Genomic DNA, 14,433 nt, shown 5'->3' with positions numbered 1-14,433 from the left:
CCCTAATGTTGAGATGCCAGTTGAGACTGCCACAGTCTGTGTGTGCTGCCACGGGGTGAGGACATCCCTGGTGGGGCAGAGCCAGGGAGAGTGGGAGAAGGCTCAGCCCCTGGCATGGGCAAGCTGCCTTTGCAGAGGAGGAAAACCTGGAAAAACTGCTTTTAACTCAGCAAAGTCCTTCAGAAGAGGCAGAAAACCCCCTGTCATCACACCTTGGATATGCCAGTGCCAATGTGTTTATTGTGGCTACATAATAATTATGATCAATAGTAGTAATGAAAATTAATGATTAATAACACAATGTTAACAGTTACGGTTATTATTTCTGAACTTCATACATTTTTTATCAAGAATTTCAGTGCTAGGCCTTCCATTAGGCAAATCTGCTTTCACAATTGATGTTATAATAAGAAGTAGGAATCACCAGGACCTTCATTCCTTAAAGATGAAGGTATATGGATCTATATGTAAATAATCAATCATTTAAAATAATTTTCATGGTCTGCAGCAGCATTTAGTAGGCAATAACTAAAATGCAGTTAGGTCAAAAATAATTAAATAGTGTTAAACGCGACTCTTTTTCTGGCTTTTTGTTAAGACAAAACAAAGGCATGAGGTTCCTAGGAGAGTTATGGCTATGGAGGGAGTGAGCTATCTGAAATACAATTTTTCTGCCTTATCAGACTTCTTTTAAATGGCTTTTCATCAAAATTACACAGAGATTTGGAATTTCCCCTCCAAATTCTGTGTCTGCACTTTTGGCACTTGCTGTACCTATGTGGTTTCATCCCAGAAGGGTGCTGCAGACAAGTGTTGAATCTGCACAAATGTTTCCAAATCAAAACAGTCAAAGTGCTACTCTATTTCCCTGGTTCTCTGATGTTTAGAAATAAACATTGGCAGGGCTTATTTAGGGCGTTCTGGAGCATTTCTGCGCATGTCAGCAGCACGCTCTCTCCCAGACTGGTGGAGCTTGCAATTTTGCCTGGTGACTCAAAAGTGCAGGCTTGGAAACTGTATTTTGAAAAAAAAGGGAAATAAGACGAAGTGCTGCATGGGACACCTGCAGCAGCTGGTTACTGCAGCCAAGGCACCCTGATGGCTGCTGGGGACAGCCAGGAGCAGAGCCCCGTGCTGGATGTGGCACAGCATCACCCGCATCCTGGCCAGCAGACAAGTGCTGTTCCACACGTGCCCTCAGCTCTCTCCCTGTTTGTGTTTTTTTTTCCCCCCCCAGCTTTCATAAATCTGCAGCCCCTTTGTTGCACATCTTATTGTCTCCTACTTTGCTCCCTGGAATATATTTTTTCCACACCTCACCAATCCTATGTGGAAAAACTCCTTAACATCCCTGCTCCCACCCACAGGACAAATTCTAATATCTAAATTTCCAAAATTTTTTTGTTTGATCATTCTCTACTTATCTTGCGTGTCTTGACTCCCTTCTTAAAAGTCTTGATTTGCTGCTTTTAGGATTTACTGCGACGCACAAATTATTTCTATTTGTATCTGTGAAGTCAGCTGTGAGGTGTCTGGGGAAAATTTGCTTTAAAAACATAATAAGAAAATAAACAACATTAGGGAAAGCTAAACTGGCTTGTTGTCAATCCATTTTCCACCTTAGGAGGATTTCTCCTTTTTTGCATCATTTGCATTATTGCCTTATTTACATTATTGCTGTTTTCTGGGAATTGCTCCAATGGCAGGACTGAAGGGTCATAATTTGATGGAATACGGTGACGGTGACACCAGATAAAATGTGCATGCACTGTTCTTTGTGGTTAATGTTACTGAGATAGCAGGATGGTGGAGAAAATGGATGACCTACTTTTATCCTCTGCATTGGAGATACAAGGCTGTGAGGCTGCTCTAAAACACATGCAAAAATCCAGACGGGATCACTGCCGTGGCTTCCATTTACACTGCTGTAAGTAAAATCAGAATTGCAGAGTAAAGATAAAGGGAAAAGTATAAATATTTTTGTGTCTGCAGCATGGTTCCATCCTGCTAATCTTGGGAAACTTCATGTCCAACTCTGCTGTGAAATGGCATTCAATCATCCCCAACTGCTTTTAATTACGTTAGCAGTGTTATTGTTGCTGTTATCATCTAAGGATATGACTGAAGCCCTATTTATACAAAAAACTAATATCATTTGTTGGGCAAGCAGATACACTGACAAGCTTTCTGGCAAGTAAGCCTGAAAAAGGGTCTGTGTGCCTGTAAACTTACCTGCTTTTTTCCCCAAACCATCAGTTTGTTCTAATAAAAGGTATTACCTCTCCTTGTAGGATTTGTCTCATTTAATTATATTAGCATTGAAAACAGATAAACTGAATTGCACAAAATTTTTTTTGTCCCAAACCCGTGCTGTCAGCTCCAGCTGGGACCCTCTGTTTCCAAACAGAGCTAGAACATCAGCTTGCAATTATTACCAGATACATATTAACTCATTTTAATGAAGCAGATCAGAAAAAGCATAATGAAACTCAGAGCATAAACCATCAGACTTTGGGCTTTGAATCAATCTTTGAGAGACAGGGCTGCTGACCAGGGTTGTGTCTACACCTACTTGTGCTCTTGGTGCCAGCATTGGGTCTGAATGGGACCCAGGTCTGTCCCAGTGAGGCAGCTGCTGTACCTCTACCTTGCTGCATAGTTATTTTTACACTGACCCATTTCTCTCTCTGGCAGAAACCCAAAGCAGAAGCCCCAAAACACTTGAACTCATTGTATTTCAGCTCAAGACAAGCAAAAATCGTCCAAAATCTTTGGCCAAAATAATTTCTTACCAAGTTTCCAGCCAAATCTGTAGGCTCAAGGGAGTCCATGAATCACAGATAAGCAGCCAGACATTTTCTGTCTAACTTTGCTTCTGATTACAAATGGGCAAACATAATGGATGGAGTCATTAATTGCTCAAGAATAACACTGGGAATTTGATATAATGGGATCAATGCTTAGATACAACGATGAGGAATAGCAGTATTCAGTGCATGGGCAAAAAGAAGAGCTTCTTGGCTAGCAAGATGGAAATTTTTAATGCTTCATTGTACCTTGACTACACAGTGTTTAATGTCATGTTCGACTTTAAGCATTAGAGAATGGCTTTGTTTTGATCACGTGCACACTGGCCTGCTCTTAATATTTATCCCTCAGGAGTAAGGATTTTATTTAATGCAGAATTTGCAGACTGAAAGAATTAATCTTTTGTATGCCTTCTTCCTTGGAGAGGTTTTTTAGAACCAATATATTTGTTCAATAGCTTTCTATCTTTTGGTATAAGTGCTTGCATCTTCTTTCCCCTTCTCCAAGGCTTGTTTACTCAGGGAATAAAAACTTGACCTTGACTTTAAGGTCTTTGGTGTTTCAGACTGTGCAGTCAGCAGAGAGTAAGGGGAAAAATCAATGTGTGCCGTATTAGACAAGTGTAAGAGTAATGCATAGGTGCTGGGAACTCATCCTGGAAATGGCAACAACTGAGATAGTCCTTAAAGGAGAGCACATCCCGCTGATGCATCTCTTGTGGTTAAACCCCCACACCCCACCTTCTCCTTTCTGCACCCTTTCTCTCTCCAGCTAACACATCCTTGGGGACATAAGCACCAAAAGTACCCCCCTCAGCTTGATGGGAGCTGGACTCAGGGGACAAAGAGGCTCAAATCTTCATCTGCCACCAGATGTTCCTCTGCATCCATGACTCTGGATATTACAGGGCTCCTGTTAACATCTCCAATAAAAAGTATGTCAAAAGAATCAACAAGCCAGGTGAGAAAGGACAGCATAGGGAAAAGAGACGTGGCACTGTTAATGAGGGTGTCACTGACTGATAAGATTGTGTTTGTCACCAGTGGGCTCACAGAGTACCCTGTCTGTGCTGTGTTTTGGGAGAAACTCTGTTGTTTCCTTGTGATTTCTTGATTTATGGAGTGAAATCCAGTGAGCTGTCTCAGTGTACTGTTGGGACAATGAGGTCGGGGAGGCAAAGTCAGACTTTATCTCCCAGCCATGCCTTTCCAGGAAGCTGTATGGATCATTGCCATTTAAATGCAATTCATGTTTGGTTCAATATATTTAAATACCAGTGAAATGTCCTCAGCAATAATAGCAGACTGTTAATACATATGAGTATGAAATTCTTAATTAGATGACATTAGATTACCAGTTGTGTTCTCAAAACAGCTCAAAAGCACTCTTTTAAAGGGAATTAATATTTAATAGAGGAAAAAAAGCAGCAGCATCCTGAAGTCTAAATTAAATGCGTGTGCCTTCATGGCCTTTACAAGTATTTTACTCATACTTTAATCTGCCAAGGAATTGCATCATAGGTGTTTTCTGCAACAGTTGGGGCTGCCCTGGGAAGTGCACCCTCCGTCAGGCTTCCCTTCAGAGCCTGATTTCTCTTCTTAAACAAGGACCTGGGTACCTCTGTATGGGTAGGGGAGCCCCTTTGGCCCCTGTCCTGCCATGGGCAGAAGGTCTGTATGAGTGCAGGCAGTGCTCTGGGCTGAGATTTGTGCCCCCAGCAGGAAGCAAGTGCCACATTTCACAGGATTATCAGGTTAACATTCCCACAGCTGGAACATTTGGGGTCACATCCCAGGTATTGCAAATGATGGCCATAACCAGGGAACGTCCCCATGCAAGGAACCTGTGAAGTTAATGCTGTGCATGTGGAAACAGCTGACTTGTCACAGCAGTAATGACCATTCCTCCAATGAATTAGACCCATGTATGTACATCCTTATTTGCAAATAACCCATAGGTGTCATAAAATAATTTCCACTTTCCTTCTTATGTAACAGAAAATGAGGCAGAAGACAGCTAACGTGAATTTCAAGCTGAAGCCCTCTAAGACAACCATGTTGTTGTCAAAAAGACCCATTGTTCAGGGTAACTTGAGAAACCAGCTGCTAAAATTCAGCCACTTTTTTCAGGGCAGAAAAATTTATTGACCCTATCTTCGACACAAATAATCACCATTAGATTCCCTTGTTTTTAAAATTGGTTTCCACAAACTTTTATTTATCTTGCTTCCTCAGGACTGCACAAATCAGACAAAAAAATAGCATGGTAGTCTCTTCTCAGCACATAAAGCAAGTATGAATAGTTTTGGCCATGGTTTTATTTTCATGACTGTTTCAGAGCTCCAGATGTTACTGCTCTAAACCACACTCGATACCAGCAGGGCTTCATTGGTACCGCTGTGTTACAAACACCACTAATAGTAGCAATAGTAGCGAGTAGCTCCTAAGTTACCTCATCTCTTCCTTCAGTTTTGCCCTTGCAACACCACGTCAGGACATTTTGCTGGAGCTGATGGAAAGGAGGGGTATTGATTTTCTCCAGATTGCCAGCTTTTTCTCATCCTGTGTGGTGCCCAGGGCTGGTGAAAATTGTGCCGGGAGCACGGGATGGTGCAGGCATGGGTGGGGCTGGGGCTGCAGCAACGCCTGCTCACTCAGACAGTTCACAGCAGGGACCTTGCTTGAAATCTCAGTGTATTTTTAGTTGAGCTATGTGAGGGATGAAAGTAGGGCATCAGCGCTCAGCAGAACTGTACAGACAGGTTTTGCATACGGAGCAAAACTGGAGAAAGCAGTGGGGGTTGGGCTTCTCCTTTTTCTTTCATTCTGCTGACTTTGTGCAAAAGTTGAACATCAGGCTTTACCCAGTGAACTTACATGAGTTTGTATAATAGATGTGTGGGGGAGAAACAGGCTGTTCAGAGCCAGAGCAGAACCAGCCTGGTCTGCATCACCAACAGCCCCATGGGGGACAGTGACAGAGCTGAGGTGGGAAGAGGTGTCAGCAGTTTCCTCAAGACATGGTCCGAGTGTTCCTGGCTGGGAAACCGAGCAGGGAAATTGGCATTGCTCGGGGCGCTTCTCTCCAGCCTTATTTTGTGCTCTGGAAAGCAATTTGAATGGAAAATGAAGTGAGTTTGAGGAAGGAAAATGGGACAGAAATTAAAGGAGTGGAGTCTGGGCTTGAAAAACTCTTCAAAATGAGCATTTCTCCCCACCAAAAGGCAGTATTTTATTTTCCCTGTAAGGAGACAAAATGAACAGCAGGGACTATTGTTGTGGCAAGAACACCTGGAGATGTGCGAGCTGCAGCGAGAGCTCACTGGCAGGGATAGCAATGGCATAATTTGCAGCAACATCTGCAGTTGGCCCAGCAACCATCTCTCCTCATTAATTAGCAGAAGCAGTAGCTTTGCCAGACAGTCCCATTGGCTTTTGCCTTGTTACTCTACCCATCAGCTAATGAGCCATCCTCTTCCCTTCCTGCTGAGTGTGGCCAGTCTGCCTGAGAATGGACACAGAAATCCAATGTGCATGAAAGGGGGTGGCAGTGCTTGCCATCATTTTGTGTACCTACCCTGCAGGTCACATTTACTACAACCCCATGATTCAGCAGCAGTGGGCTGTGGGCCTGTGGAGATAATAGCAGAGATTCACTGATGACTCCCCTGTCTCTCCCTGTGCATCTAATTTTATGCTGCAAGGCATGAAGCCATGTATGTACAGGCCTGGCTTTCCTCTCTGAAATTGTTCTGGATTACATGTAGTTTATTCACAATTGTGCTTTGATCCTCCAAGCTGACAAACATGTTCTTTGACCTTGCCTCATTTTCTCTGCCTGGAAATGATCCATGACACTGTCCTTCAGGAGTGATTTGGTTTCCACCAGTGAGACAATATCATAACCCAGCTCTGCTTAACCCCCATTTCCACAGAATAGTCCAGTTATGCAAGAAAGCAACATGTGGATCAGGGGACCTCGTGGGCATCTTTGCCTGGCCATTCCATGCCATCTCCACTGCTGTGGTGATGAATTACTGCAGCAATGGAGAAATTAATAGAAGGCAGAGGAAGGCAGCAACCATTAGCAAGTCCCTGGCAAGCTCAGCTTTCTTGTCCAGGGTTGCACTTAAGATCAAATGTCAACTCCTGCATGTGGCTGTTACCTGGGGAGCTCCAGATCCTGCTGCAGGGGAGTTTCTCTCAAGTGGTGGCTGCCCATCCCCGTGGTGGTGCAGGCAGGATCCCGTTTGCCTGCACACAGCGCGAGCCTCAGGCAGTCTTGCTCAAGTCATTTCATGCACAGTTTAATTCTTTGCATAGTGGGGAGGGGGACTTATTCCAAGAAAACCCGATCCAAAATGATCAAGGTGGCTTAATAACACGAGGCAAATGGCAGTGCTATGGCCCTGCTAGACAATAGCAAAACACATTCGGATGCGCAGCTCAGACCTTGCTGCATTACACATGTAATTAGGTTGTTTCCATGGTAATGATCTAATTATGGTCTTCTTGGCTTTGTGTAATCACATTTGCTGCATTTTGGCAGAGCTGTTTTCCTTATTTTTGAACTGCAACACTTGGCAAGATGTTCTTTCTAAAGCCGAATAATAATTTTTGCCTGATGGAAACCGACAAGTCTGTGAGCTTTTATTTAAAGCAGGGTTGAAGGTACAAGACGAGACAAAACTATATATATAGAATATCTATAATATATATGTATATATAAAGAAGGATTTTTATCCCTGTAATTTCTATTCCTCCTTCCTTCCTACCTTTTTTTTTTTTTTTTTTGGTGAGTGCTTAAAATAATGAATTGTAGCAGTGGCTCCCACATGGGAGTGGAAACTCCAGAGACCTTTTTTGTGTGCCTGGGGTAAGGGATGCACTGACCTTAAGGCATGAGATTACACCTCTCTCTGCTTTATTTTCCATGTCTGGGTGTCTGGGGATGATACTGACTCAGACAAGATGCATGTGAAAAACGCACATTATTTCTGATAAACTCTTTCAGCCCCTGGTAAGAATATCTTAGAGAGAGCTGGTGCAATCCTGGCCCCATTGAAGTCCAAGGGCAAACTCGATTTCCACAGTGCTGCAATTTGCTATGTGGCTGTTCAAACACCTTAAGAAAAAAATCAAATACAGAAAGCCAAACCTAGCAGCCTGGATTCTCCACCCTGCTGCCCCAGAGCTGGGCAAGGAGGGGGGTGTTAGACTTTGGGGACACAGGTGGCATCTCTTTGCTCCACCATGGCACTGCCAGGGAATCCTGCCGACGGATTTGTTGCTCACAAGTGGGATCCCCTTTACTAAACTCACCCCTTCCCTAGAGATCTGGTCATTCCTCTGTGTTATAGGGCAGTTTGGGGCAGGTGCAGAGTTCAAGGCTCTGCCAGAGCCACTACTCATAGGGATTTACTGTGGTCCGTGCTCTGTTGTACAGGAGAGGTGCTTATTATAGCCTGTAATCCCTCCTGAGACAACTCCCTTCCTTGGAGTCAGCTGCCAGATCTGGCTGTTATTTATCACTTATAAAGATTTTTAAAGCTTTCTTGAAAAACAAAAGATATATTTCTGGCTTGAGCAATAAGAGATCTGGGGAAAGCCAGGAGATGAAAGGTCAAGCAAGAGGAGCTTGTGAAACCACACTGGAGCAGAACTGCAGGCTGTAGTCAGCCAGGAGCTTGTACTGCAATTGACAGGGCTATTCATGGAAAGGGTTTTGATTAGAGTTGCCATGACAATAGGAAACACCTAAAAAAGATCTATGAAATGTTATATCGGCATCAAACCAAGAAGTTAAGCCAAAGCCTGCACTCTGGTTATTCCTGTGAGTCAGTGGCTTTCATCATAGCATAGCTAAAAGAAGGATTTGCTCCTCTGACTTTGAAGATTTGGGAAAACAGGTATGAAATGTAAATTATGATGGAAAAGATTCGTGCTGTAAAGAATTCGCTGTGGAAGGATGTTGGAAACCTTGCAAATACTGTTTGCAGCTCTTGCTTACTGTACAGCACATACACACATGGAGCCCTGAGATTCTGATGGACAGGTGGGTATGGCTGTGTTCTGAATGAATACAGTATAACACCCACTCTGCGTGGCCTCTAGGGTCCAGGGATTGAAATTTCCATCTCTAAACCTTTACCAAGAGTTTTCAAACCCAAAATGAGTGGCACTGAATTTCAAGGACCCAGCAAAAATAATTCACTTTTGAAAGCAAAGTGTTTTCTCAAGATATCAGAGGTGAGAAGAAAACCTGGTGTTGCCAGTTTTTGAATGAATAATGATGTGAGGGAGGGTGAGGTTTTTTCCTTCATTTGAGGTATCTCTGAGTACAGAATCCCTGGAGCTTCCAGCAAGGACCAGAGACTGTATTCCCCTGACAGTTTTTTTAAATTTTTTGCAGAACTGACCATACTGTTAGCCCAGAAAGTTATGCTGCTGAGCCATATGCTTTGCTGTTATGTTCTGCAGAGAATAAAGCTGTGATTAGCTATTGCCACTTCAGTTTTAGCAGATTGACACCTCTCAAATGCCAAGATATACCCAAATAAGCCCAAAACAAATGCTTGTGAATGGACAGACAACTACATAGCAGTCATGGTAAAAGTCAAATGACAGCAGTGGAGTGGGGTGGGGCCTCAGGTCTGCTCTGTCACTTCTCCTGGTGATGTGAATACCTTTTATGGGGACCTTTTAGTGCGTCACAGCTAATTTGACTTGTACATCTTCCTTGCAGAGCACCCTGATGGAACAGCGGCCTGAAGGGGACGAGCTGGGTCCTCTGTATTTTATCCATGCAGGACATCAGTACAGGGTACAAAACACAGCCAGGAGGGGCATCATCTCCTGCTTCTCCTCCTGTCTCCACCCTATCTAACAGACCAGCAGCAGAAAGGACAGGCTTGTCTCCAAAGAGAATAATGGCATGTTAATGAGAGCCCTGCTCCCTGAAACTGCTGGTTCTTGTACTTTGGCTCTGGTTGTGGTATTGGAGAACATGGAATACTATATTTTACTGCACAGGCTGCACAGATTCCCCCCCTGTGCAAATCCTCACGTGTGAAAAGCAGTTATCACCATCTCTTGCCTTCAAGGTATTGCATGATTGTAGGCTGAAATCAGAGCTAAGGAGCCTGTCCTGCTTTCCACAAGCCTGTGAATTTCATTAATGCCACCAAGGGTTTTATGTCTGCCAATACCAGACCCCCCCACTTTATTCTGCCCTTGTTCCCTGATTTTGTAACCCAGATATTTGCATAAAACAGAGCAGCAATGCCAAGTGCCGGTGCCTCCGTTCCTGCTGCACAGGCTCCATATGCTGCCTATCTGTGTCAATTCCAGGGAGCTCTGCCATTGCAGGAGGACAATTTTCAGACTGTATGTGTGTAAATTAGAGCTGACAGTCTGCAGCGTTAATTCATGGACTGAAGCTGATCTTTGCTCACACCCTACCCATCAGATAACCTTAGCACCATGATCAATACAGCCAGATAATTACAGCTAGCAGAAAAGCTAAGTGCAGGTTTCCAGGTTTTTTTTCATCAAAACAAAGTCCTAGGGATATGTTCCTGCCAAGGCTTAGACAATTCTCTGTTATTACACTGGGAGCTCACGCAAGCCTAATACTATAAAATACTTTTTGCACGAACACCCTCAAACAGAAATTCCCTCTCATCTAAATCTAGCTCATCTATCTTGGTATGAGTCTCTAATTCTGCATGTGTAGGGGGAAACTGTCCCTCTGTTTCCCTGTTGATCTAGTGCCAAATCCACTGACGTCAACAGCCAGGAGGAGAATGACTGAGAAAAAGGAAAAACCTGATCCATGAATCTTCAGAGATTTCTGAAGAAAAGTCTTTGGACTTTTCTACCTAAAGTTGGTTGATATAATTTCTCACTTGCACCTGGTCACCCCAGAACTTATTTTTCAAACATAGGTTGTCCTTTTGTTCTTTATATATTTGCTTTGCTAACTGTCGTGTGAACCTTGTCCTTTGCAGGCACTGGCTTTGGAAGAGATCCTGGCAAGCAGAAAGCCATTGTACACTGCCCTGGGAAACACAGCCTAGAGATATCCTGATTTTCTGTGTCAGGTGGAGCACCAAGGGAGACACTGCTGCTGACCACAAACATTAACTGCCAAGCCTAAAGGATATGGCACCATTCAATGCATAGTGTCAAGTGAAACATGGGTGTTTTTCCTATTTTCACTTTACAATATACAGAATCAACGAGGTCCACAAGGCATAGATCAGGGTACCTCTGTCAGGACCCAAGGAACAGCTCAGTGATGGATAAAACTCACCTCTGTGCACCAGAGCAATGCCAGTAGGTGAGCCCTCTTCATGGGCAAGGAGATGCCCAGCTCTGACTCCAAGGGCATCTGGAATTAAAGAGCAGTAGTAGCCCTGCAGTAGCAAGAAAGCAAAATGACTGCAATCATTAATTGCACTGCTATAAATTCTCTGGGATGAGAAACTTTCACACAGTTGTGAAGAAGCCATCATCAACATGGGCTCTGGTGCACATACACACACACACAGCATATGTACACACAGAGAGATCAATAGATTGCATATGGTGCACATGGCATAATTCATGACTCTTCCTGAAGGCTGTCACAAATCTGAGATGTATTGGTTGAGAAGAGTACTGGGGTAGTCTTTTAATTAGTCCACAGCTCAGCTGCATTGTAAAATTTACTCTCTGACATTGCATCCAAAATTTATAACCTTTTAAATCAAAGGAACGTCTCAGAGTCTGTGTTTTTGCTAATTGGAGGTGTTAATGATAAAAGCACAAGCCCGGAAAAGTGACATGTTAGACAATTACTCATAATATTCAGAAGTGTTCCTCAGGCCAAGGTGTTACCCTATAAAAATTAATTTGGAAATATACACGGATCCCAGATGTCTTACTCATAGCTGTATATTACCTGCCTGATGCTGGTGGAGGGAAAGCTGCCCTTTGCTCTTCTGTGGTGAATTCTTCCCAGGAGTGCTGTTAAAAGAGCAGAGTTTGGCTGCTACAGGGCCTCCAGCTCAGGCACATCCATGTGGGAGTGGAACAATTCCTGGTGAGCCCAGCCAGGGCTCAGCACTCTCAGCGTGTAGGTTACGGGGGTTCTGGGGTCCTGTCGGGACGGCCGGACGTAGACGGTGACGGATGGAGACGAGAGATCTCTATAGGCAGGTCTTGGGACACAGCCGGTTTATTGTAAAGGGCGTGGGTATTGGGGCACTGCTCAGAGCTGCTAGACTCAGCTCTGAGCAGGCCCAAGAGAGCAAGAGAGTGAACGGGTGAGAGAGAGAGTGTAAGAGCAAGAGTGGAAGAGAGAGCAGGAGAATAGAATGGAAGAGAGAATGAGAATGAGAGTGAGAATGAGAATGAGAATGTCTGAAGTCCTGGTTACAATACAATAAATCATCTTCTGCACTGAATATTCTAATTGTCACTAACCAATCTAATACAAGATACAAATCCTATAGCATTTACATGCAGCCTATAAGAGTTCTTATATTACCATAGAGTGTTACATCTTAACTTCTAAAAACTACTCTTTGGACCCCTTCTGCTGAGCTAGTAGGGTCTGCTCTGACCCTTGGACCTGTTTGCAAGCAGAGGGTATTGTTCCATCAAGAGGGGATTACTTCAGTCGGCCATACCATTGTTTTCTAGTTGTTCAGTAACTAAGACCTGGTATTTCAAAAGTGGCTTTCATTTCGATGTTGCCTGTAGTTTTCATATTCCCAAAATCTTTTGTCAGGCAATCATATTTCCAAGGCTTTCCTGTTTCATCTTCCCCAATACAGCGAGAACTAGCAATGACCCTGAGAGGACAGTATGGCACGGCTTTGAGAGGATTTGGCTGCTGGAATAGATGACTGTGGCTCTTGGCCACATGAATATATTGCTTCAAAAGACACACATTAGTGCCTCTTGGCTTCGTAGCAGCTGTTGCCAGATGTGCCCTACTTTTTGTTAGGCTAGGAAAGAGAAAGACGTTATCTTCAAAGCTGGTTTGAAGACATACTGAGTGCTTCCTGCAGAAATAGCCGTTCTCTGAAAAAGTTTGTGTTGTGCACTTGTTCCTCACTGCTCACTGGGCAGTTATTTTGTATGGCTTTCTCACACCTCAGAATGCTGCTGAAGTTGATGGCAAAAGCAGAGTCAGAAAACCTTGTGCCACTGTAAGGAGCAGGGGCTGTCATATGGGTGGTGTAACAAATGTCATCTCTACCTGAAAAGTAATTTATTCCAAAAGAGACTCAATATGCAATTGATTGGCAGGGAGTTGTTGGAAAACATTTATAAAAATTTAACCTTCCTTCATTCCCCAAATCAATTTGTTTTCAGTTATTTTGAAAAGTTTATTTTCAGTTTTGTCCAATTACACACTGTCTTGCAATGAGCTTTCCTTTCAAGCCACACAGTTCCTTCATATTGAAATTTTTCATTTGGAAAATGTCTAAAGGTGCATTTCAATCATTGAAAACTTTTTTCCTTCAAAAATATTGAAAAGTATTGCTTAGGCCAGCCACTGAATACTTCAGTGTTTGCTATTCAGTGATTTCTAAACACAACTGCTGAGAGAGCCTTAACTACCACTACAGCAAATTAACTGGAAAATCCTTTTCTCCTTTGGGTACAGCCCAGAAGTGTCCAAAGAGAAAGGCAGGAACAAAAGATGTTTTTGACACCAGACATACTCTTTTTTTTATTATTTATTTATTACATCTGTAACAATACTCCAAGTAGTAGATTAGAGTTTCCCATATTAGATAAAACCCAAATTGTTTACAGGGTCACCGTGGTCATTATGTTTGGTTTGTTCATTTGTGTTTTAATCAGTCCCAGGGGGAAAGTCTATTCCCCAGTGTGTTGAGGAATTTGAGGCAACTGCACCCCAGGTAATGGCAATTGTGGGTGAATATGGCTGTCATTGCAAAAAGTAGTGAAACTCTCTCATTACATTTGGTGATGGCTTTTCTTTGTGGCTAAAAGAGCTTTCAACTTCACTAAAGAAAAGAAAGGAAGAAAAGCCTTTTTTTCATGGGCATGTAATGATAGGACAAGGGCAAATGGCTTCAAACTTAAAAAGCATAGATTTAGATTGGCTATTTAAAAAATATTCCTTACTATGAGGGTGGTGAGACACTGGAAAAAGCTGCCCAGAGAAGCTGTGGCTGCCCCATCCCTGGAAGTGTTCAAGGCAGGCTGGACAGGGCCCTGAGCAACCTGGGACAGTGGAAGGTGTCCCTTCCCATGGCAGGGGGGATTGAAACTGGGTGATCTTTGAAGTCCCTTCCAACACAAACCATTCTGTGATTCCATGAACAGAAGGAGTTTGGTGGATACTTTTCCTTTTTTCCAGTAACTCTTCCCATTTTCAGAAAACAGTCACAAGAAGAAGAGATACAATGCTTGGATATATTTCAAGGTGCTGGTTGCAAATGTCTCACTGGCCCTGCTCCTGCAAGTCTGTATATCCTGGGAAAGGCCAGCTCCCTGAAGGGCATCTCAGCTTCCTGACAGAGCCCTGCCTGGAAAGGGTTTTGCACCCATGGGAAGGGACCAGCAGAGGTGTGTGGTTTAGATGCTGGTGGCTGTGGGTAAA

General features: G+C 43.4%; 1 long non-coding RNA gene across 1 annotated transcript; it reads right to left on the bottom strand.

The window, feature by feature from the left end:
• Window positions 1–5,024: 5,024 nt before the first annotated feature.
• LOC125330940 lies at window positions 5,025–11,886 on the bottom strand. Its single transcript, XR_007205766.1, has 3 exons — window positions 11,752–11,886; window positions 11,122–11,224; window positions 5,025–5,910 (listed from the first exon to the last, which is right to left on the bottom strand). It is a non-coding gene; the product is annotated as an uncharacterized LOC125330940 (long non-coding RNA).
• Between the last annotated feature and the right edge of the window lie 2,547 nt (window positions 11,887–14,433).

Source organism: Corvus hawaiiensis, chromosome 10 (genome assembly GCF_020740725.1).
Source record: "Corvus hawaiiensis isolate bCorHaw1 chromosome 10, bCorHaw1.pri.cur, whole genome shotgun sequence".
NCBI classification, from domain to species: Eukaryota; Metazoa; Chordata; class Aves; order Passeriformes; family Corvidae; genus Corvus; species Corvus hawaiiensis.
This window is presented reverse-complemented; position numbering and strand designations above follow the sequence as displayed.